The following is an 8,982-nucleotide window of genomic DNA, read 5'->3' on the forward strand; positions in this document are numbered from 1 at the left end:
CAACCAGGGAATTCCACCCTCGAGAACTCTCTAGGAACCCCACGAGAGCTCAAAAATAGCGGGCACCGTAGGCAGCAGGAACCACTTCTTCTGGCAAAATGCCAGGCACCATCTTGACCCGGCCATAGCTCTCAACAGTTATACCGTGTTATAAAATAAGTAGGCATCATTAATACTTTTCTCTATTAGCCAAGAATTCCTCAAGAAAGGCACATTGACTCTATGCCACAATATTTTAAAAGTACTATAGCATCAAACTTTTTTTTGTGAAAAAAAATTAAAAACCACTAATGCAAAATCAATTTCACCAAAGCAATTTGATTTCCCTGCATACTGCCCTGATTAGATGAAAGCACTTTATTTGAGTGATTGGGAACTGAACACTGGTACTATAACTCGAGCCATGCTGAAAGAAGGTGGTGGAATCTGTTGTTTTGATAGTTTCTGCATGCTGACAGCTATCTTGACTTCAGCTTCAAAACTGTCACAAGTGTGTCTTCGACCTCACTTATTTTCCTGGACTTTAGTTCCCCGTACTAATTTCCCGTTTAGATGCTGTTGTATCATAATCTTAAAATCAATGTATCTGAGAATAATTTTATTATCTTCTATTCAGATCAGATATTCTCACAATCTGCTTTTTAAAGGACCCATGCCAGCCTCGAAGTTAACAATAAACTTCATATCATGGCATTTTACTCTTAATTTTACTAAGTTAGTAGTTAGTTCTTGTTTTTTTTTTGTTGTTTGTTTGTTTAAATTGGAGCCAGGGATTGAACCAAGGGACCCTTAGCCACTGAACTATATCCCTAGCCCCTTGTTTTAATTTTTATTTTGAGACAATTTTTTTGCCAAGTTGCCTAAGGCCTTACTAACTTGTAGGGGCTGGCTTTGAATTTGTGATCCTCCTGCCTTAGCTTCCCTAGCCATTAGGTTGTTTCATTCTTTTTCTCAACCCCTTCCTCATGTAGTCTACATCCCTCTTTCAATAATGTCTCTTGATTAACTTAAGCCAAAAGCACATTTGATACTTTGTACCATAGAGATTGGTTGATGAATAGGCAGGTGATTAGAAATGCTAGCAAATATTTTTTTTAAAGAGGTTTCTCAGAAAAGCAGCTTCAATATCCTGCAGTGGAGATAGTCTCTTTCTCTTGGAAATTAGGGGCAACATAGACATAATCCTTCTAAAGTTGCTACTGCTTTCTTATAGCTGAAAAGAATGTAAATTTAGGTTTAAGCAGAAAGCACAGGAGAAATGAAGAGAAACTAGATTTTGAGTGACATTGTTGAACCACTGGATCATGACTGACCAGAAACTTATTCTTTTTCGGATTTTACATTCGTTAGTAAAAGTGTTGCCAGTGTCATTTGAGGTAGTTTAAGTCATGTATTTTGTTTCTTGCAACCTAAACATTCCTAAAAAGTACGTCTTTCAGTTTGTGGTTTCCTTTTATGGGGATCATACCATTCATTGGTTTATTAGGTGGTTTATTCCAATCTATGTTATAATGGAATATGTTTCTTACTTTCTTTCAGGCCAGAAGTTTGGAACTTTCAAAGCTGTACACCAAGTGTGTTTATGATATCCATTCCACACTGGAGGTGACCTTGCTTATCTCTCATTCCTTTATACAAGCAGATTTCATTTTATTGCACTTTGCTTTACTGCATTTTTTGAAATATTTTATTTTATTTTACAGATGAAGGTTTACAGCAGCCCTGCATCAAGAAGTTGATTATCACCACTTTCTGAACAGCTGGGATGATGATTAGCCTTTTTACCAATAATTTTTAGATTAAAGTGCATGTACTGGTTTTCAGACATAATGCTATTACTCACATAACAGGCTCATAACTTTTATATGCACTGTGAAACAAAATTTCAATGTGTACTGGGAAACCAAAGAATTGTGTGTGCTAATTTATTGCATTATATGCTTCATTGTAGTGGTCTGGAGCAACCCACTATAGCTCTGAAGTATGCCTATATATTAAATTAATACTAGTCTGAATTGAGACTAAAAATTTAAATAAGTCATTCATGGAAAGGTAAAGAAATAAAAGCATTCCAGGGAAAAGGCATAGCTTGTGAAAAGTCATAGAATTATGAATAGTACATCCTATTTTCTTTTTTTAATGAATTTTTAAAAATGTTTATGTTATTTATTTATATGTGGTGCTGAGGATGAAACCCAGGGCCTAACACGGGATAGGCGAGTGTTCTCCCACTGAGCCACAACCCCAGCCCCACACATGTCATTTCCAAGAAACTTCTGGCTGTTCCCTAAGGTGAGTGCAGAAGACACACATTTTCACAATCAGCACCCGAGAACCAAACGGAGTGACCTGTTGCCAAATTTGTTGTTGTCTTTCTCAAGGTTTGTTTAAAACCAATCAACAAAATTAACAACCATAAAACAAACCTTTGCTGTGATCCCAACTTCCCTTTTATTCTTCTCTTCATGCTGAGTTGGTGTCCAAATTTTATCATTTATTACTTTGTAATATCTAGCTCTTTAAATTGTGTTGATTTCTATTCCCACCAGTACGTTTCCCTAAACAGGGAGAATACTAACTCTTAAGTAAACTGCATTGAATCCTATTCTGTCTTCAGTTCTGACCCATATTCAAAGAATATAATTGGCTTCATTAAGTATTATAAAAAATATTTTGGCAATTAGAGAGATTATTGTTGATATTTAAGGATCACAATGAAAATTCATCTACAAGGTCTTGAATGTGAAGTGAATTGTTAAGGAGAAGAGGGTTTAAGTGCCTACGCATTTTTTAAAATTTATTTTTTCGTTGTAGTTGGACGCAATACCTTCATTTTATTTATTTTTAGGTGGTGCTGAGGATCAAACCAAGGGCCTCTCATGTGCTAGGCGAGCACTCTACAGCTGAGCCACAACCCCCGCACCCTAAGTGACTACTTTTTTTAAAAAAGTAGGAAATTTCATTCTTTCTAGTAAAATGGGAAACTCAAGAAATGGTAAGCTACAGAAATATCCAATTGTGTGCTTTCTGTTGGTTTGTTTCACTTTGGAAAGCTATTTTGCCAAAAGTATATGTTCTGAGAAATACAGAACTCTGATCCCATAATTAAGCAATTGTCTTTCAGTGGGAAACCAGGCTCTGTGTACTCTAAGCCACCTTGCTTTGCTGAGACAGGGATTCTGCACTTTATTTTTGCCATCTGCATTCTCTTTTCAGGTTCCAATGTTGGGAGCACTAAAAGGAGAATGGAAGCGTGTAGGAGACAGTGCGGCTATCCCCCTTTGAGCTTCCTACTTGTCTGCCTGTCCTTCCCATGAGCATCATCTGTCCTTGCTTCTTCACTCCAGTCAGCAGCAACTAAAGGCAATTCAGTTTTCTCATTTTCTGTGAGTTATTTTCACAGTGTATACTCAGAAACACTGAAATCAGTCAACTAGTCCTCTAGTTTTACTAGAGGGCTCTAGTAAAGCCATTATTAGGCCCTTTGGATCTCTCTTCAGTTTTAATAATTATTACAACTTAATTTTTAATTTTAATAATTATTAAAACTTAATTTTTAACTCTGTGATAGCTCTGAGTTCTGTTTTGCACTGTTACCTAGCTAATAACTTTTTACTTAGTTAACAATTATTTTTAATTCTCTAATTAGTACACAGAATTCAAGTAATGAAGCAGGACCAGGAGGGTCCTATATATCTATATACATACATATTTATGTATATATTATTTATATAAAACATATATATATATGTATACATACACACATGCTTGTCCATAGGCATTTACATATAGTTGTTCCTTGGTATCTGCATGGGATTGGCTCCAGTTCCCCACCCCCAATGAATACCAAAATTTATGGATGCACAGGTCTCTAATATAAAATATTGTATGTATTTGCATATTACCTATATACATCCTCATATATACTCTAAAAGACATCTGTGTAAGTAGTTGTAACACTGTATTTGGGGAGGAATAATGACAAGAGAAATGTCAATATGTGTTTAGTAAAGACACATTTTTTAAACTATTTTTTATCTGTGGTTGTTTGAATCCTCAGATGCAGAATACACAGACATGGAGAACCAATTGTGTATATGAATTGGCTTAGAGTATTGTGGATGCTGGGTCGTCACTTCTGAATACAATAGCCCATCCGGAAGGGTAGGCTGCAACTTTTTGCAGGCATGCAAGCTGTTGTCCCCAGGTGAGATTTTTTCGTTAGGGTAGGCACTTCTGCTCCTAAAGTCTTTAAGTTACTGAATCAGGTCCACCCCATTCATCTAGAATAATATCTTAAACTTAAAGTCACTTGATCATGGATTTTAGTCAGACTTACAAATTACCTCCACAGCAAAACTAGATTGATGTTTGATGCTGTAACTGGTGACTACAGCCTATACAAATTGACACAGACCATGACCATCACAGTTAGGGTGGTTTCCTACCTTGATATGTACCTCCAACTCATACAGACCTTCCGGTATCTGTAGATTGCTGGATTTTTTTCTAGTTGAATAAATAATGGGAAAGAATTGCTTGGTGAATTTCTCATTCTAATTCCTGATGAGATCACAAAAACTAAATCACCTGTGAATCTAAAGGAAATAGTCCAGCTCTTTCTCTTTGCATATTCTCAAGAGTGACCTACACTTAGTAAATTTGCTTCTATTCCTGCCTTTGGCTTTTTGTATTTGATTAAGGTTAATAAATTATGAGGAATACAACTTAAAGTTTTATTGAATAAAAAACTATGGTTTTGTTAATATAGTGAATTAAATATGGTGTTCTTGATCGATACAATATTATCAACCAGAATCTAAATTGCCTTTTAGCTTTCTGAATATTTCCATTAGATGCTACATATAAGAACTGCTCTAAAACTTTCTATTCTGTTCATTTATTGTTTTGATCCAAGGCAAGATACCTAGTGACTTCTCTGCCCTTCAGTTCCTTCCCCAGGTTATTTCCCATGTTTCTATGAGGTTTAAATAGAGAAGGTCAAGAAAGATGTTGGGTGCCTACTCGGAGGCACTCTGTACTTCAGGGACATTACTAGGATTTAAAAAAGAGATGCACCTAGCCATTCTGTTTTCTCTGTTCTAATATTTTAACTCATTTTTCTATTTCTTATTTAGAAAAGCTTTATTTGGCCTCTGGATTTATTTGCTGAACTTACTATTCCAATAAAAAATCATTAAGAAATTTTTTCCTTTGGAAGGCAGTTAAAAGAGATGAATGACTTTGATTTTCTAGATTTATTTTTCAGAATGATAGACATGACAGAGATTATTTGACTTCTGTTAACCTAGCATTCCTAAGTAGCACTTATAGAACTGGTGAGCCAAAATTAGACCTAAGACTAAAGGGCCATTTAACCTGCCCTCCATCCCAGCCTTAACTAATGCTCTGAAAAAAAAAATGCACTTGGATCCTAGTTTTAGTGCATCTGGTCCTCATGCTGATATGGCTGGTTTCTCAGTGCTATAGACTTGAGAATAATCTCCTGACTGATGAGAACACAGTACCAGGGAATGTGGAATGAAAGTCTATTTAATGTTTCTCCTGGATGAGCTATATCATTCCATTCTGGAGTTTGTTTCTGAAATGCCTAACTCAGTAAGCACAAAACACTGAGCAGAGGACAGATTGTTATTCTGCCAGATAGTCATCTCTGCATACATACCCAGGAATGGATATTGGAATAAAAAACTAAGGACATAATAGTTTGGATAGACATGTGTATTAATTTGTTAGGGATGTTATAAAAAATACCACAGAATTTGTGGCTTAAATAAGGGAAACATTTTTTTTTACTGTCTGGAATCTACGAAGTCTAAGGAATATTTGATTCCTCCTGAGACCTCTCTCCTATGGTCTCTAAAATTAAAGGAAATGTGAGAAAATCACAGATTCGGAAAGTTTCCGTCAATGGAAAATGAAGATATAGAAACAAACTGTACTTTACATCACCTGTTGATATGCTTTTGACTTTCAGGATCTTGGTCAAGAAAAGATGATTATGCCAGATGTATGCAGGAAAGACCCCTCCAATTGGACTACCTTCCTGTAGTAGACTGTCAAGGCTTTGCGTCTAATGGCCCTTCTCCAAGGGACTCTTCTTGGATTACTCGTGCTCTTTCATCTCCAGGACTTGTGAAGAACAGACAGATATTGGGAACATACATTCCTTCCACCCAGGGTTGCCCATTAGTTAGTGGCTGACTGGTCCATGGTCAGTAAGCTCAACTCCCCTTGTGGAAGTAGGACAAATTGCAGTAATAAGAAACGTACACCCCAAAACAACCTTGGGCATCAGATTGAAGTTGGAACTTTACTGGAAATTTCAGCTTTGCTTGGTTTCTTCTCTGTTCATGTTCTACTCCCCCAACTCCTGTCAGTTACTCTGGCAATGTGTCCTTCATAAATTATTTGCAGATAAATCTTTGACTCAATGTCTGATTCTGAGGAACATAACCCAAGGCAACTTCTGTGACTAGATTTTTTTCTAGTTTGTTTAAGTTCCTTAGAAGTAACTAAATATTAAATCCAGACACTGTGATGAAAGGGGATTAAAACAGGAATCTGGGTTTAACTTCTACTCTGCCTTGTATCAGCTTAGGGTCTGGGTCATTCATTCTAGTGCAAAAAGGCAGAAAAATCTATTCAATTAGTTCTTAAATTAAAAAAAAAGAAATTTGCTTATGTATATAACCCCAAATACAAGGGTAGTCTCACTTCAGGCATGATCTATACTAAAAATTTTCTCATTCCTTCTGGATTCTCCCTGAATTATGGCAAGATAGCCACCATGAACTCTAGAATTATATCTTAGTGCCCAGCAATCTCTGCAGAAAGGAGTCTACTGAGTCCCTGTGTTAGCCACCTTCCTATTACCATAGTAAAATATCTGAAATAATTAACTTATAAAGAGAAAAGGTACATGGCGATGGTGGGGAGCTTATGGGGGAGGAAATTGCTCAAATCATGAGTTGGAAAACAGACAGGGCTAGCTAAGGTCCCAAAATGCCCTTTTTGGGAATTCCTCCAATGAAGGTCCTCTTAAAGACATTGTACTAGTCTCCATCTCCCAAAAGTTCCTCAGCCTCCCTATGGGACCACTTTGAGAACCAAGTCTTTAATGCATAGGCCTTTGGGGAACATTTGACATTCAAGCTATAATAGTCACCCAAAGCACCAACATTCCTTGAATTAACTCTGATTGGTCCAATGCAATATAGTACACATGCCAATGAATGTGTCTAGTTGGGTAGTTCTGGAGCAGATTTTCTTCTCTGGAGCCAGAACAGAGTCATCTTTATTTTGACTGAGAGTGGGGAAGATATAGAATCTTGAAAAGAATAATTGAGGTGTAAGAAGAAAAGTGAGTGGATACTGAGCAAATAATTAATGAGTTCATAGAGTGAGCATGAATGAGAAAATGAACATTTATAAGCCATTATATCCTTACTGTTCCTTGGGGATACAATAGTGATTGCAAACGGTTGTTGTTATGATTGAATGATAAGTATAGAAAGGTTTTCAGCATAGTGCCTGGAGGTCATACTTCTTCAGTGTGTGGTAGCTATTATTAGTACACTATTAGTGGAATTATGTTAGTCACCACAAGTCCCCTTCTACATAAAGAATTTCATATTCTACTTTAGGCTTTCAGTAACACAGTAAGATGTGAGGGAATAAACTAAGGCTGAACCAACATCCTATGGACATGGGCCTGGGATGTCAAAGCTTCTAGGAGCAAGTGCTTAAAGTTATAACAGAAGGCAATTCTGTCAATTTTTAAAATCCATTTGAAATTATTATTTCATCATGAGATCAAGAAGTATGTTTTAGGTTGACCACATGGAGGTTTGGGGGGAAATTAGTAGAGTAATGTAGAAATATTGCATTTTGGGTATCTCTTTCCAACTTCTCGCAATGCCTGATAAATTGCTGACTAAATGGTAAAAAACTACATGATGTACAGAATTTTTGTCTGATGATCATGAGGGTGAGTATGAGATGATGATGAGTACCATCTGTAGCCCTTAGTAGATAAAAATAAATTTATCATATCACACCGCCATGTGTTAGGTGATAGTAAAACAAATTCCCATCATATGTTATATCTTACTGAGTTTCTAGGTGTCATTTAATCATTTCCTGATTCAATGTAAATATATTCAAATTAAACAGTGCAAATTGCTTTTAAAGTTAAAATTTAGTCTTCTTTCCTGAAAATAACCTAAACAATTACAATTTTTAATATTCAATTTTTCATGTTACTGTAAACTCCTACAGAAGAAAAGAGAAAATTAAACAAGAATTCTAGCTTTATCTTTATTATTTTTTTCTTTGAAACTGAAAAATATGCATTTCATCCTGAAAGTAATTTTGTATTTATAATTTTCTGGTTAATAAAAATGCTTCCTTAAAAAGGTTGTGTATTTTTTTCACTTTGGGAAAAATGTATTTTCTCCTCAGAACATATGTTCCTTTCTTGTCACAGGATAATGTCATTGCATTAATTTTGAGAAGAAAAAAATTATCAGCTACTCAGACATACCCATTTGCTCAATGTTCTGAATAGGTTATGGAAGACCTGGAGGGGTCAAAATGTATGATTTTCCCATTAGTAATGGCTCCAGGCTCAATGGCCCCTTTTTTGCCAAATTGATCATGTGTGCTTCATTGAAAAGCAGGAAATAATGTTTCCAATGATTTTTTTTTAAAAAAACATAGAATCCATTTTATCTATTATGAAAATGAACAGATAAATCAACATTTATTAAAACTGTGATGGGTGGACAGTTTTTTTTTAAGATCTGAAAATAAATTTACCTAAGCCTAACACCTGCTTCTGTGCTGTTAGCAGAAGTCCTAAGTGTGCCGTGCTCCAATGCATTTGATGAGAGACTACTTAGCATGTTGTCATCACCTTGTAAATATACGAAGAGTCAGTGCAATGTGGGCTTGATAAAA

At 35.8% G+C, this 8,982-nt stretch overlaps 1 protein-coding gene across 1 annotated transcript in view; it reads left to right on the plus strand.

Moving 5' to 3' along the window:
* The window catches only part of LOC120890003 (uncharacterized), a 78,727-nt gene extending 72,284 nt beyond the window's left edge, over positions 1-6,443 (plus strand). The window contains exons 4-8 of the mRNA XM_078044914.1: positions 1,540-1,605; positions 1,704-2,292; positions 2,849-3,386; positions 4,061-4,207; positions 5,999-6,443. The gene's annotated coding sequence lies outside the window, so the exon portion shown is untranslated. The remainder of the gene's footprint in view (positions 1-1,539; positions 1,606-1,703; positions 2,293-2,848; positions 3,387-4,060; positions 4,208-5,998) is intronic.
* Positions 6,444-8,982: the final 2,539 nt, after the last annotated feature.

The sequence above is a fragment of the Ictidomys tridecemlineatus genome, chromosome 4, assembly GCF_052094955.1.
Source record: "Ictidomys tridecemlineatus isolate mIctTri1 chromosome 4, mIctTri1.hap1, whole genome shotgun sequence".
Lineage (NCBI taxonomy): Eukaryota > Metazoa > Chordata > Mammalia > Rodentia > Sciuridae > Ictidomys > Ictidomys tridecemlineatus.